At 40.6% G+C, this 15,435-nt stretch overlaps 1 pseudogene; it reads right to left on the bottom strand.

Moving 5' to 3' along the window:
- Nucleotides 1–11,778: 11,778 nt before the first annotated feature.
- On the bottom strand, nucleotides 11,779–12,455 carry LOC149213657 (cyclase-like protein 2 pseudogene; annotated as a pseudogene).
- Nucleotides 12,456–15,435: the final 2,980 nt, after the last annotated feature.

The following is a 15,435-nucleotide window of genomic DNA, read 5'->3' as shown; positions in this document are numbered from 1 at the left end:
ATTGTAACCACTGAATCCATCCAAGAAAGAGAATAATTTCTTTCCCACCATACCATCCAATACTTGGTCAACAAAAGGTAGAGAGAAATGGTCCTTTTTGTGGCATTTTTTAGCTCTCTGTAGTCCATACAAATCCTCCACTTCCCATTTTTCTTTGGAACTTGAACTAGGGGAGACACCCACTCACTATATGAGATGGGGTAAATGAACCCTACATCCAACAAATTCTGCAGTTCTTCTTTGACTATATCCTTGAGGGTTGGGTTCATTCTTCATTGAGGTTGGCGCACTAGCTTGCATCCTTTCTTGATGTAAATGTGGTGAGTACCCACCGAAGGGTGCACTCCCTTCATTTCCTTATAACTGCAGGAAAAGGAATCCAAATTCTTTCTTAGCATGTCACATAACTCCTCTTCCTGATGTGCAGAGAGAGAGGGGTTGATTTTCAATGTTCTTTCCGGACCAAATTATATCATCTTGACATGACTAGGACTTGAGTGAGCTAGGCACAAATCAGTCCAAGAGTTATCTTCAAATTTCTTTACTAACTCCTCAAGCGACAAGGTGTTTGAGGAATTATTCTGGACGATTTGCTCAACCGGGTCATCTTCATTAGGTTTTCCCCCTCCTATAGTAGCATCCAGCATAAATATTGCGGAAGAGTAGAATTCATATTCCTCCTCCTCTTCTAACCATAAAGGTAATTCATGCTCTAGATATGGTTGAGTAGGAGGGTACAAGACCAATTGTTTCAAAAAATTCCCATTTTTAATTGTCATATTCCTAGCTCTACAACTTATGTAAGAATCATCAGTGGCTAACCATGGCCTTCCAAGGATGAGAGGATAACCATTGAATTTGGTCTTAGGTTGGAGAACTAAGAAGTCAACAGGGTATTCTTAGGAATCAATGGATACCATTACATCCTCAACAACTCCCTTAGGTGCTACTATGGATCTGTCTGCAAGCTGTAAGACTATTGTGGTATTCCTTAATGATCCTTGGAGATTCAGTTTAAGCATAGTCTCCTTAGTAATCACATTAATGGAAACCCAAATATTGATCAAGGTAATGGAGACAATGATACCATCGATGTGAACATATACCACATGACTTTCAAGATCTAGATATTTTAGGTAAATCACTCGCCCCAACATTAAGTCAGGCAATTTTCCAATAAAAATAATTGTATGGGTGTCTTTATTTCGCCTCTCGGGATGTTTGAAGCATTTTTCATTGATTAAGTTTTTGTATATGGGGGCATCCTTTATATCTTTGAGGAGCGAGATTTTAACAAAAAAGTTTTTCAATTCACCCAAAAGTTCAGTCTCTTCTGGGGTGTGCTGGATAGGATGGATTTATCTCTCAGGAAAAGGGGGTGGATTTTCATGAGGAACACTTTGCTCCTTTTCCTCTTCAAGCTCCTCGGTTGGAGATGGAGGTTGATTATTTGGAAGCACTCTTCTACACCTGAGTTTGATTTCTTGAATTTCCACAGCATAGGCAGGGTAATATGTTTCCCCACTGTAGACTTGTTGTGCTTGTTTGTTGTTTAGGTTCCAATTTGGTTGAGGAGGCAACTGAGGTTTCTTAGGTGGAGTAGGGTGAAGGATATATGGTTGAGATGGAGGTGGAGGCAATAAGGCTGGAGATTGGTTGTATGGGGGCCTCCACACTTGGGATGGTGTATTCCACTAAGGTTGTGCAGGAGCATATGGATGAAATGATTGATTAGGAGGTTGGGAATGGTATTGAAATGAAAAATAACATGGAGAAGGTGTGGACCATGAAGGATGAGCAGGAGAACACCAAGGGGGAATGGATGCATTCTGGTTAGGGTTGTAATATGAATATGATGCCCCTTTCATGCCTTGTTGGTCTGGTCGAGGTTCTTGAGGCCTTCTTTGGTTGATATATCAGAGTTTCTTAGTCACCCCTTCAGTTCCTTGATACACAACTTCCAATCCAGTCAGAGAAGGTCATGTTTTAGTGGAGTGGTTCTCTTCATAGACTGAGCAGATCTCTATAAGTTTCAATGGAAATTTATTTCTAGGGTGCCTTCTAGGGCATCTAGGGAAAAAGACAACTAAGGCTCTTTTTGCTTCCTCCTGCTTCCTCTTGATCTGCATGGTGTCCATTTTCAGAGAAAGGGTATGCAACATTTCACTCTTGAATTCTTCTAACATGTTCTCGATTTCACATTTGATGGATGTGTTGGAGGAGGATGAATTGGCCAAATCTTGACTAGCCCTACCCTTCTTTCTGGCTTCGCTAGACTAATTCTTGAAAACTGTCTTGATATCATCATAACGTAACTAATAAATGTCCCCTCCTGGCAACATGTTTAGGGTTTCTAGTAGATCTTCCCTAATCCCTCTAAGAAGAGCTATATTAAGTGATTCAAGATTGACAGTGCATCTAGCCCTTTTGTAGCTGAGTTGGAAAGTTTCCTCATAATCTTCCAAAGACTCATCATGTCCCAAGGGTTCTAAAAATTTCCTCCTTGGTATCTTTGGACCTGCAATAATACATGTACCTTTTTTTTCTAAGTTAAGATAATCTATTGATATAAAACAAAAATGTACAGAGATGACTAAGCCTCAGCAGAGTTTAACATAGTGTTTCAGAATATATCTGGACTGCCCCAACATTGAGGAAACCAGTCCAAAGAAACAAAAACTAGAAAGGGTATCAGCCCTTGAGACTAGAAACAACAAAAGAACTAGTGAGGTTTTACCGTGACAAAAGATCCAAACAAAAGACTAGCTTCCAACAGAAACTAACAAAACCAAAAAGACCAAACAAAAGACACCTGGCATCCACATCATACTATTTGAAATCATTTGGGATGGGTTCCTCGACAATTGGGCATGCCCAGTCATCCACCTCATCCGTCAACACGTGGTCGTGTGGCTCACCTCCACCACCATGTGGCTCATCTTCCAGATGAGTGTTGCTATGCCTGCCACTCACCACCTGCAAAGCTAAACCATCATAACCGATTCCACCTGGGGAGCATGTGGCTGCAGAGCTACCACCCTCAGCATGTTAACTGCCACTAATATTCTTTCCTTGCAAAGAAAAATTACCTTCATCCAGCAAGTTTTTTCCTGTGTCTCTGCCATTGCTGTGTCTGGGGGCTTCCTCTTGCTGCAAATCATAATTTTCCACCTGAAGAGCAGGCTACTCATTTTCTTCTGTGAAAAGGATGGAGATTGTAGCTATAATAACTGGCTTGTTCAGGGTGCTACAGAATATAAAATGGGTCGAGTGGGGAGCAGGATGAAGGGGCAAAGGAAAACTGGCTAAGTGAACTGCAAATTCACTGTGATTTGCACCTAAATACCGAGCATGACCCCATCCACTTTGAGTACTATGATATCTTCTTGAACCATGTCTCTGGGGATGAAGAAGTTCAGGGGAGGGAGAGGAGGCCGCGGGCTCAGGGTGTGGATCAGGCTAAGGGCGAGAACTGCCTCCCGATTTCCACCTCGTCGACTTCACATGCGATGTCACACCATGTTGGAATTTCTGGCTGAGTGATCAGAGGGTGCTATGACAGAAGGAGCGATGACAGAGGGAGCACTAACAGAGGGATTGTAAGGGGGAGCAGGGTCAGTCTAGGCAATGGTTAGATAGCAGAAACTGGAATGGGAATGGTGATGCCCATTTCCAAAATCAACGCAGCAAACTAACCAGCAGTGTCGCCCAGTTACAGTGCGAGAGCTGGGTTTAGAAGCTTGGAGCGGGCAGTTGTTGTGGAGAAGGGGAGAAGGAGAGACAATGGCCCATGGGAAATCCATCTCCGAACAGTTAATGGTGTTGTTGTGTTCCAAGCCTGCATTAAATTTAACTTGAGGTGTGTCAAGAGGGTGTATTAGGGTGGTATGGGAAGAGGCATCATCAGCCAAGTGGCCTGTCCTCTTGCTGCCAGTATTCATTGTTTCCATAAATTCACTTTGTGTCACCAGCATCCAGGTGCTCTCCTGCTTCCTGTGCCTTCTCTTTTTGTACTAATTCATTGAACTCCTTTATCTGGGCCTTCATGGCTATAGTAGATAGCGCATTAGCATTGAGAGCAGTGCTACTCTCCATGCCTATGTTGGCAAGAAGGTTAGCCACCTTATTGAGTTCCCGGAAAATATGTTTGAAATTGACTGCTCTGTGGGTCCTGAGCCAAACCTCAATAAGTTCCAGTCTTTCCATTAGTCTCCAATTGTTTCCTACTTTGTTTAAGTGAGACCCCTGTAGAATTTTATTCACCATATTTATTAGGATTTGAGAGTCGCCTTCAATCATGAGTGGGAAGAAACCATGTGTATGTGCTAGAAGTATCCCTTGCCATAACCCTTCAAGTTCTGTTGAGTTATTTGTATCACATTCATTTGAGCCTATGAATGTTAGAAGGGGCACGCCTTTATGATCTCTAAAAAATTCCTCCAAACCCTGCTTTGCCTGGATTGCCTTTCGAGGCCCCATCGAAGTTCAGTTGGATCACATGCTAGGGTGGGGGAAGCCATTTATCTAATATTGTTCTTTTTGCTACAGATTTAGCGGGGATGTTCAAATCTTGATTCCATTGTAGATTCCAGTTGTCCCATATATTCTTTTCCTGTGGTAGGAGGGAAGGACGTCATCATGCCAATCTTGAAGTAGAAGACTTTCCCCGAGGTTTTGGTAGACAGTCTTCCATATGGTCTCCAGAGGCGAAGAATGATCCTTGAAGATACGTTTATTCCTCTCTTTTCATATAGTCCACATGAGAAGGCCTGGGATGAGCTTCCATAAGAAGTACCTTACTCTTATAAGGATTCCTTTCCCAATTGCATACAGTAGTGGGAATGTCTTCTTTAATTTTGTTGTCCCTTTGGCATCGAAAACTGACTTTTTCCCAGAGCTTGTGAGCCAGTGAGCAAGTATTCATGAGGTGCAAGGTGGTTTCTTCTTCATGTTTACAATTGGGACAAATGGAAGGTCCCTAAAAGTTTCTCTTCCTCAAATTATCCCAAGTGAGGATTTTGTTTTGACAAAGCAACCAAAGGAAGGTGGACACCTTCGGCTAGATGTTAGGGGCCCAGATCATGGTCCAGAGTGGATCTTTGAATGTAGAATCTTTTATGATTATGTTGTAAGCTTCATGTGTGGTGAAAATTCCTCTTGCTTCATAGCTCCATTTGAGCACATCCTTCTTATATGAGTATCTTATGTTCTGATTGGAGAGTTCTATTCCCAAGATTTGCTGGTCGGACTCCAAGCCGTTCCGGATGATGTGATCAGAGTTTAGCCATTGCCTGAATCCTTGGGTTATGGTAGGTTTCCAATATTGATTGATATTATCAAGCCTGTGATTTTCCCAATTAGGAATTTGGTGGGGATTAATCAATTCTTTTAGTCTATGTTTTTGCTGCCAAGAATCTTCCCAGAGCCTTGCAATAGTGTCGTCCCTAACTTCCCAAAAGCTGTGCAGCTGGATTAAATTTTTGTGTTGCTTTGCTGCATTCCAGACTAGGGAACCTGGACCTATATCAGCGATTCGGATGAGATCCTCAATGGGTCTATTATTGGAATATTTTGCTGCCCATAGAGTGGCCCAGGGAGTATGTGGTGCTATGAGCCAATTCCACCAGATGCGCGCTCCCATAACTGCGTTGCTATGATATGGATCGTGGAGCCCTGTCACTCCTAAGTTTTTTGGAAGAAAAATTGTATCCCATTTAACTAGAGCCCATTTGTGATTTTGTCCCGAGTTGCCCCACAGAAAGTATCTTTGAAGCTTTTTTATTTCCTTGAGGACCCATTTTGGCACTGCCAAGACAAAGAAGAGATACAACGGCGTAAATTGTAAAACCGCTTTGATTAAGACTAAGCGACTAGCCATATTGAGGGACCTATGAGTCCAAGAAGAGAGACGAGCTTCTAATTGCTTGATTGCTTGTGCATTCCAGATGATTGCAAGGCCTCCTGATGTCCCTAAGGCATCCACGACAATTGCATTACTGCCTGCCCATTCTTTTGCTATGGTTCTTTCCAAAGTTGTAGAGTTGCATTTAGTTTATTGTATGAAGAAGATGTTGGGTTTCTCTTGCTGAATCATACTTTTTATCAATCTGTACTTCCCAGGGCTGTTGAGACCTCTAATATTCCATGAAATGAGCTTCATGATTGGGTACTAGGAAGGGTGTTGTAGTACTTCGTGAACTTGGAATATCTTCTTGATTCCACCAACATTTCCCTAATGCGAATTGTTCATTGGAGATCCGTTTTCCTTCCTCTCTTTTTATTATCTTTGTTGAGGTTCTTGCCATCCCATTGACTTCCAGGTTGTATGCCAAGGGTTCTTTGTTGTTGTGCTCTGGATAAAATTACTTCTAGGTTCTCCAACTATCTTTCTGGAATCTTGTTATAATTTTTTGTTTTGCAGGCTTGTTTTACGCCTAGTATATCCAGATCTCTTATATCTATGCTTTCTGGTTCCTCTTCCATGACCTGGATTTCATTTCTTTCCTTTGTATTTTCCTTTGCATTTTTAAAAGCAGTCTGCATGTTGTCCATATCCATGCTTTGAGTGTTCCAAGTGGGAATAGCACTGGGAGAGGGGGAGACGAGGTTGCTGGTTTGTTTAGATTTATGGGGTATCTTGGTGCTGGTGGAGGCTGAATGGGCCTTTGACTTACACTGATCCTAAGAGGGAGTAGGGGTTTCGAGGATGTTCAGCTCTGGTTGGGCCAGGGATTCAAAGTTGTTCCTTATGGACGACCTGGAGGGGTTATCAGCAAAAGTATTGGGGTTTGAACCAGATTTTTTGGGGTACGTTTTGCAATGGGAGACTTTGGTGAAGCCATCTGCGTCAAATTTTTGAGGGGGATGGGGCTGAGGTTTTCAGATTGGATGGGTAATCTTGAAATAAATGGCCAAGTGCATTACATTTCCTACAATGAAACGGAACATGTTCATAGTCTATTGATTGTATCCATTCAAAATCATCATGAAAAAGGCTTACCACATCCGGAAGAGTGTTGCTGAGATGCATGTAGACGCATATTCGTGCATATGAGGTGTATCTTCTGAGCTTATTCTCCTCTACAATCTTGAAGAACTCACCAAGTCCATTACCAATATCTTGTAGTGAAGCCTCATCCCAGTACTCCAGACGGAGGGAGTAGAGGCAGATCCAAATTGGTGCCCAACTGAGATCTTATTTATCTGGGTTAAATCTTTCAACCCAATCTCTTACATACAGTCTAGTAGCGTTGAAGAAATATGACCCTCCATCTAGGATTATGTTAAAGTCCTCTAGACAGTTGAAAACCGTTGTGAAGAAGCCCTTAGGGCCCAACTGCAAGGTTATGTGTCCTTTCGGCTTCCATTTGTCTGCTATCCACCCCTGTAGTGCTTTTTCTGTGGGCCAAAAACCAATAAACTTCCCGATCAAAGCATGATCCTTCATATATTGGATTTGAGTGTTAATCCTACAGCTTGGTAGCTACAATCTTTAGCCTCGTGGCTGCAACCAGCTTGCATGTGGTCGAAGTTACTTTGGGATTCTTGTTAACTATTTCCTTGTCTGTTTGTGAGTTTTGTCCTGCTTCCATTTCCCCCTGGAAAGTTTATTTGTTGGCTTCCTCATGCATTGGAGTGTGTTCATTTTCATTTGGGGAAGGCTCTGCATCCTCCCCCTGAGGGAGACTCATGATTTGCGTGTCTCCCTGGTCCCTTATGGTTTGTCGTTTTGCTGCAAGAGTTGGCAGAGTTGTTGCAGACTTTGTAGGTCTACCACAGCGGATTAGTCCTAAACCATAAGCTGCCATGAACTCCAGAGCTATTTCCCTCATTTCTTTTCCCTCTTGATTCAGAGGATCAATACATGTACTTATTGTTGAAGGCTTGTTGCATTTGAGCCTAGGTGGTGATGGTGTCCCCATGTAAACCCATGAACCAGCGCAAGTCTGCATCTTTGAGGGTGGATGGGAACAATTTCAACTTCTAGGCATCATACGTATAATCATAAGTTATGCATATGAAAACAAACTCAAACAAAATGGTATCTGGGTCCTTTGAGGTTAAGCCATGGAAATGAGGAAGGACAGGGGGGCTTATGTTTTTCATCCTAGCAACTCCATTAGTTTCTCTGATGGGAAAAGCACCCTTATCTCTATTCTCAGCTCCTTCTCTATTTTCAATCCCATTTCTATTTTCAACCATGGTGTAGGTTGGTGGAATGGTATCTTCTTCTTCTTCCCCAATAGGCTCTTCAAATATATATGGTTGTTCACCTAATGGTTCCTCTAGCTCACAACCATAGAAGAAGAGGGAAGGTTGGTTGTTAGATGTGGTGAGGGTATTTGGAAAAGAAAATTACTAAGTTGTCTCTACTCCTACGAGGCATGAAAGGATTGCTTTTTATTTTTTCAAGGTTTCTTTAGAATTACTTGTAGATTGGAAAGAAAGAAAAGATTGCAACTAAATGGAACTACTTGAAAAATTAGAAAGAAAGCAGAGATTACAACTATTTTTTCAATGCAAAACTAAAAAAAAACTAGAAATCACATCTACTTAAACACCTCCCCGACAATGGCCTACTTTACTTTATCAACCCAGGGTTTGTACAAACTTGGATGTGACAGTGCTATATACATAGTAGATGCAATGGTCTTCTCTTGTCACTTTTCAACTGGGGTGATAGACCACTGCGGTTTTTCAAACCAGTCTTCTATTAACTAGAAGGAGTCTGACTACCAAATAGAAAGGGGAAACCTATTCTTACTGTAGAAAGAAAATGCTACCTACTGTAGGAAATGAATGTGCTGAATTGGAAAGTGTTATAAAGTGACATGAAGTCATCTAGCTAAGCATCTACACATATTTCTTGCAAAAGAGACCTAACTTAGCCTTGCATCTAGCATCTAGTTATCTTGATTTCAATAAGCATGGAAATTATCCTAAAACTGTTGTGACAGCTACATGCATATGCTAACTAGAAATTGTAGAAAAGCCCTTTTCATTTTCAATTTTATGAATGAAAATGCTAATTTAACTAATTTTTTCTTTAGTAGGGGAAATGGGTATGGGGAAACAATTTTGGAATCGTGTTGATGGTATGGAAGCCTATCGGGGGCCTAACCTAAGCTCAAATGACCATTTATGCTCAATTCAGGCTTAAAACAGGTTGTTACAAGGTTTCCTGTAGTACTACAAGATGTCCTAGTCCTACTACAGGATACCCTATTTTACTACACGAAACAAGTTGAAATCTTATAAGGGAGTGGGAAAGGTAGAATGAAGTGTGGGGAAGGTGTCTAATGGGGGAATAAGGCACAAAGGAGTTGCACACTACCCAAGGCTCAGCACAAGTCTTCAAGATGGTTCAACTTGCTCAAGGAAAATGTCCCTTTTATATAAAACAAAAATTTAGATTAAGGTTTGGTGGAGTTTGGTAGCGTAGGTGGAGAAGACATGGATGAGGTCGGTGAGATGAGGTCTCCCCGCATATCAAAAACTCCTGCAACAACACTTATTATTTTCTTCATTTATGCACAACTTCATTGATATATGGAAAAGATGAGTTTAATTTAGGAAAAAAAAAGTTATTAATAGCTAATTTCTAAGTCTATGAATGGAAGTGCTTCTAAACCATAGCAAACTCAAGAAACCAAAATCAAAATTGCAGGTGGTTCTAAGGAATTGAGAAGCAATGATCTATGCAACAAGAAATCCTAAGTTATGCAGTGATCAAATAATAAATCTGTTTTTGGGCAATGAGAATGGAACCCTGAAAACATGATCCTGTTAGCGCTTGAAATTTCACCTCAGGCTGAGAAAGGCAAACTTCAAGGCAACATCAAACCACTTAGCCTCGTAGCTAGCCCTACGGGGTAGGAGAGGGCTCTCTCCGGTCTATCTCGGTAAAGATCTTCAACGGGCGAGATAACCAATAAGGAAACACTGATTTTAGGCTAGTAAACTGATAAAAAGGGGTTTTTAATAAAATGATGGGGTTTTTCTGGGCTGCATGGGCAAAGTAACAGCTTGAACAGAGAAATGTAATAAAAAACACAGGTTATCTCCTGAGGCAAGGTAGGCAAGAAATTTAACATCAAATTGAGATTTAAATGGACTGGCAAGACTGTTGAGGAGCTGACAAGGGCATAGAGGATGAATCCTTGTCAAACAGAGGAAAACATTGAATATGAACAAACTTATAGGCAGAGCATAAAATATTATGAATTCTACCTAAACACTTCATTTGTTCAATTAGAAATGATCATGAAGTGAAATGAAAACATAACAAGTTACATATGAAACAGAAGGAAGACTTATGCTAAATTGTCATACCATAGGAATCTCAGGGGTCAGAGCTGTATTTTTCATTAGACTCTCTGTCAAAAAATGTACAAGTAAGCTCTCTGTTCTCCTCCACCAACACTCAGAATTCTCTTTCTCTTCACACTCTCAAACTCTTACAAATGATTTTTTAATACATAAATAGCTCAGAAGAAAATCGATCCATGAAAATATGGAACTGTTTCAACTGGCACTATGAAAAATAGTAAAAAGCCACTCATCTGTTCCTAAATATCAGTGCATACAATAAATAGACCAAACAATTTTTCCCTACAGGTCGATAAAAAATGAGCTGTTCAGCTTTAATTGCAAGAATCCCTCTGATGGCCGATAAACTGGAGCAAGGATCTCATGAAATCATGACTGAGGATCAAAATAGGAAAATTCGTTCCTATATCTTTGCTTATGGTAAATGATCTGCGTTCTAATTTTGGCTGCGGTCCTTTCACCTTCTCGCTACCGTTTGAATAAAACCGATTTTTTAATAAAAATGCCAGCACTTCACAACAGCGCAACTGCTGCAAGACAAGTCCTCGCTCAAAGACACCTGGAAGTTTCAATCGGTTTGGCTTGATACACCGAACGAAATGAGGTGTAGTGTTTTCCAGTCGCTGCATCAAAAAGTTGCCCCTTAAATTTGGTTGCGACACTATGTTTCTGCGAATCAGCTCCATTTAACCGACCTCGTTGAGTGATCAACTTCTCTTCCCCTTTACTGAGATTAAATGCAAATGATTTTGGAAGGCCAGTGCATGAAGAAAGTAGCTGGATCGAATCAGAATGCAGCAAATCTCTATTTTTCTCCAAAAATGTAGTTGTATCATATACCACCTCTCCAGCATAGTGCCGAACACGGAATTCTCTGCCTCTTTCTCCTTTGAAGCAAGGAATGAGATCTAAACACTCCTGATTGTCTTCAAACTCCACTCTTGTCCAGTCAATGCCATCTATACTATATTCCTCTTGTTCGAGCTTGAACAGATGGCGATTAAAGTGTTGTTGAAGTCTCTCATTCACATAGTTTATGCAAAACTGTTCTTGTTAAAAGACTCAAATCCATAGATATCCAGAATACTTATGGATCTGCCTGTGCGTCGTTTGCCTGCTTCCAGTGACTTGTTGATATGCTCTACAAGCCAGTCAAATAAATTTGCATATATTGCCTTTGCTAACGCATCTCTTGCGTCTATAGCCTGAGAATGAGTAAGCCTCTGCGCCATGTCTATTAAGATAGAATGCCCTATATAGCTTACAATCCACAGTAGCAATATTACTATAGTAATCTCGTATATCTCAGCCACAGTAAGTTCGGATGACACAAGAAAATTTTGCCATAGGAACTCGTATTAGCCCAGAGAGATCTATTATCAGAACTCACTTTATTATGGAGAGATATGTCACCTGAAACTTGCATCATTATCACAGTTATTGGCATAATCATGAGAGATCATCATGTGCCGCAACTGACAGATAATCAATTCCGACAAATTTAATGTCAGTATTATCCACAAGCCACTGTGCTCCATCTTTCATAAAGCCAACATAACTTGTATCAAACTCTCGTTTCCACATAAGACGCCTATCAGTGTTGAGTGTTTCTGAAAAGCACACGATGCACACCTCTTGGAATGTTTAGGCCCTCCATTACCTTTGCTGTTATATTTGTATCTCTTGGTACATCCACAAGCAATGCATGCCCATTGAGTATCCTGAGATCAAGTGTATCCACGTCAAACCCGGCATCATAATACTCGTCGATAACATGACCAGGGGCATCCACATGAGTACCTGTATGGGCACCCATCTTCAACGCAGAATTGTTTGAAATGGACCCATTTTTCATGCTTGCAGCCAGCCAGCGTGTGAAGAGTCCCAAACAGGCATATCTTCTCGGTATGCATGAAATATATCTAGAATTCTTCCTTGGTCTATTGAAGTAGAGATACTCACATCACATGTTCCTGAATCACACCCGGGATGAGCTTCTGATGACGAAACTAAACCAAAAGTTGATGCATAACAAAGCCCCATTAGGAGCACATAAACACTGCGTATCAGCATGGTTGCTCTGTAACTCGAAACAACGCTTTGGTCGTGTTCAGCCAGTCCTAGCTTCAGTTTTGCTGTCCTGAATTGTAGATTTTGGTCTACACCTCACGGTATGAATCACATAGAATTTTGTTTTCCTTGATCATCTGTCTCAGGCTCCCCATGATTTGAAGCTCATCATCTGTTTTGCCATCATATTGAAAGTGAACTTCTTGACTTCGAGCTGTGCAGAGAAGGAGGCTCCAATGCGAACATTGCGCAGAGATAGAAATACACCTAGTGGAGAGTCAACTGCAAAGAATGTGTCAACCTTGAACTCAAGTTTCATGTATCTGACATATGGGGTATAATGTTTCACTGATTCAACTCTCGTTACTGTATTATCTTTCACAGAACCTGATTTGAATGTACCAAGGATTCAGTTACTTTTCTCCCTGAGCATTGCAAATAGTGTCTCCCCCAAAATTCTGTTGATGGCAAAGAATATCATAGGAAAGAACACTTCCCAAAGAATGCCCATAAATAGAAACCTTCCCATCATAACCAGGATTCCTTTTGAGAAATTTCAAATACAAACTGTTCAATTGATTGGATACCGAATCCATGATATCCTGGCAGTAAATAGGACTCATGTAATATAGAACATCATGAACAGTGGCACTCAACATAGTACGTAATGCTCTTACACACCTGAATTGAATTGTTAGAACCCACATAATATTGGTCAACTATATTGAGCCATCCCATGGGTGTGGGAAACGAGATGAACATTGAGCTTTTCCTGCACTGGCCCTCTTGTGTTGTTGTAATCAATTGGCAGAGATTTGAATAGAGGGAGATTGAGAAAAAAGCATATAGTGCCAATGGCAAGCAAATTCCATTGCAAAACTGTGCATGGAGCCATGAATGTTGGTGTAAAATCAGATTCGATTGCCTTGAGGAATCCACCTCCTTATATACATTGCTGAAGGCTATGATACATTCGGTGTTTGTTCCCCCACCCAGACTCTCTTTTATGAGGTCAGATAAGACTTTCTGATTTCCCTTCTCCAGCGCTGCACATGTTATTGAAACATTTCTGAATACAAAGCTATACAAACATCTAAGCTGTGGTGGGTGATTGACATTAGCCTGTATGTTGAAAAGAGACTTTGACAGCCACCACGAGGATTTGAGAAGACGGAGTCTAACAGATCCCATCATGGAGATGAGGCAAAAGCCACTACCGCAAGGTTTTCTGAAGTATTTACTTTCACCATTGTACCACTGATCTATCTATCCACAAATGGAATAAAACTAAGTAATCATCCAAATACTTGCAAATTTAAAAAAATAGAAGTCACTTTAGTAGCTAACTGTGAATGTAATCTAAGCATACATATATAAAAAGTGGACCTTTGTTACTAGGGTTGGGCCCTAACCCAAGAGCTTCAGCCCTTTGAGTCAACTTAGTGTTGGATCAAGGGAATTCTTCTCATTCTCATCAAAATGTCAAAAATACATAAGAGTAAGCAGTCACAATGTTTTATCTCGAAAGTGCCTCTTGGATACAACAAAAAAAATCTAATCCTAATGAGGCCCTAAGCCTTCTCATTTATAAAACTAAAGCTACCAACAACTTCCTTAAAATTAGGGAGGCTTTTCTCCCTAACGTGAGATTAACTTGTATTCAACTATCACTGGCTTGGCTACCAATGACCTGGGTGGGCTCGGCTACTTGTAACTCTGACCTGATGAGATCTAGTGGAGGAATCTTCGACTAAGGACTTAAGCATCGATATCTAATCTCCTAAAATCCCTATTTCTTGTGTACATTGAGTTCTTGCACTTAAATTATCCAAAATTTCTCCAAATCCTGCAATTAATGCACATTAGGCCACATGGCATAACATCTCATCTTTACCCTTCCCACTAAGAAAAATATAATAAAATATGTAAAAAAATGTGAGAAAGTTTTATTTTAATAAGCTTGAGAGTGGCATTAAGGTCCATATAATTTACCTATTGATGAGCCTCATCATCCACTACAATAAAAGTGAAAAATACATGGAAAACGTGATTCCTATTTTTCATGTAGTAGGGTCCATTGATAGTATGAAACATGGGTATTCCTTGCATGAAGAATTAAATTATGCATCCAACAAGTGCTCTCGCTCGATATTTGAGTAAATTGTACAGAGATAATGTACTCTCTCATAGAAGAACATCTCACTTAATGTATCATCAGAAGAGATATCAGATGTGACTGAATGCATGGGATGCAGGACTGCTCAAAGTTATTAGATGATAGTTCTAAGTGTGACAAGTTAGCTTTGCCATCAAGTCCAAAGGGGGAGATTGTTGGCATTATGAGACAAGTGTTGTCCTTGATGGCAAATCATACAGATGACATATTAGAGTGCAGCAGGTCAGTAGCAAAGAATTGATGACCAAACTACAAAGAATGAAGAAAGAAGAGTATATACGCAGGTTCACTATATACCAAGTAGGGTATACACGCAGGTTCACTATATATCAAGTCGCGTATACGCAGGTTCGCTATATACCAAGTAGGATATACACGTAGTTTCATGCACGGAAAAGCGCATACATGTCGGAAAACTTACTTTTGGTCCGTGGTAGTTAGTCCTCGGTATTTGAACCTATGGTTTTGGACCATAGTATCTCGTCAGACGTGTTGATACCAAGTACTGGGTCCTTGGTATTGTTTATTATGGTTTTGGACCGTGGTATTGAGCAAGGCCTAAGACACAAAGGTATTAAGAAAGTCTTGAATATCTGATGAAGTATGAGATCCAGTATGCAGGTTATGGGTTGATGATGCATTGCTTGATTTGAGCTAAGGAAGGATCTCACCGGTTGATGGAGAACAAGATCTAAGGAGAGATCTGCATACTGAAACATGTAATATAAATGTTATGAGTATGACTGATGTCTGGTATAGCTGCAAAGTTATAAGAAAATATTTTTAGATCTGTACGCGGGTTGGCCTTGGAAAAAGCGCGTATGTGCGCGGGTTTGATTCATCATAGTAGCATATACCAT

Source organism: Pinus tabuliformis, chromosome 1_1 (assembly GCF_031772625.1).
Source record: "Pinus tabuliformis cultivar Carrire ecotype Pingquan chromosome 1_1, CPIR1, whole genome shotgun sequence".
Lineage (NCBI taxonomy): Eukaryota > Viridiplantae > Streptophyta > Pinopsida > Pinales > Pinaceae > Pinus > Pinus tabuliformis.
This window is presented reverse-complemented; position numbering and strand designations above follow the sequence as displayed.